We start from the raw sequence: 1,230 nt of genomic DNA, 5'->3' as shown, positions 1-1,230 counted from the left end.
GAAAGAGAGAGAAAGAGAGTGTGTGTGTGTGTGTGTATATATACACATATACGATGAGCTTTCTCGTTCTCTGTCTACAAAATCTACTCACAAGGCATTGGTTGGCCTATGCCTATTGTAGAAGACACTTGCCCAAAGTACCATGCAGCAGGACTGAACCCCAAAACATGTGGTTCAAAAGCATCCTCTTTAACCACACAGCCACATCTGCACCTATATATATATATATATATATATATATATATATATATATATATATATATATATATATATATATATAGGACGCATGGCCCAGTGGTTATAGTGTTGCAGTCAGAATTACATGACCGTAGTTTCAATTCCCAGACCAGGTGGTGTGTTGTGCTCTTGAGCAAAAGACGTCATCTCATGTTCCTCTGCAATCACTTCGACACCTGATGCATGGCACACAGTGCACCTGTTCAGGTAACATTAATTTAATGGAGAGGGTGAGCTAATGTGCAGCACAAACTTTTGATCATCATTTAATGTCCGTTATCCATGCTGGCATGGGTTGGATGGTTTGACCGGGGCTGGTAAGCTGAAAGGCTGCACCAGACTCCAGTCTGATTTGGCATGGTTTCTACAGCTGGATGCCAACCACTCTGCGAGTGTAATGGGTGCTTTTACATTCCACTGGCATGGGTGCCATTTGTGTGACACCAATATCTGTCACAACTGCAATTTTACTTGGCTTGATGATCTTCTTTTCATGCACAACATGACGCCAAAGGTGTCGATCATTTGTTATTGCCTCCGTGAGGCCCAACACTCGAAAGGAGCTTTTCATGTGCCACCAGCATCGGCCATTTGCCTCCATTCACATCCAGTGAAGCACTCTAGCTTCATTTCTTTCAAACCTATGCATGTCCTCAGCTTTCACAGTACATGTTTCACTGCCATGTAGCATAACTGTTTGCACACAGGCATCATACAATCTGCCTTTCACTCTGAGAGAGAGGCCCTGTTTTGCCAGTAGAGGTAGGATTCTCAGAACTTTACCCAGCCTATTCTTATTCTCACAGCTACACTCTCGGAGCATCTGCCTCCACTACTAACTTGGTCACCTAGAGAACAGAAGCTATCTACTACCAAAGCCTACCCCACTAGTAGTTAATGGAGTCTATTTTTTGTAGATTTCCAGTGCTTATTGTACCTATGCATCTTTCACACACATAAATCATTTGTGCAGGCCACTCAGCAAAAAAGCTG

The 1,230-nt window shown here is 42.9% G+C and overlaps 1 protein-coding gene across 3 annotated transcripts in view; it reads right to left on the bottom strand.

Annotated features, from left to right (window-relative positions):
* Nucleotides 1-1,230, bottom strand: part of LOC106878852 (alkylated DNA repair protein alkB homolog 8) — a 48,631-nt gene that overhangs the window by 3,200 nt on the left and 44,201 nt on the right. The gene's annotated exons all lie outside the window — the stretch shown is intronic.

This window comes from Octopus bimaculoides, chromosome 13, assembly GCF_001194135.2.
Source record: "Octopus bimaculoides isolate UCB-OBI-ISO-001 chromosome 13, ASM119413v2, whole genome shotgun sequence".
Lineage (NCBI taxonomy): Eukaryota > Metazoa > Mollusca > Cephalopoda > Octopoda > Octopodidae > Octopus > Octopus bimaculoides.
This window is presented reverse-complemented; position numbering and strand designations above follow the sequence as displayed.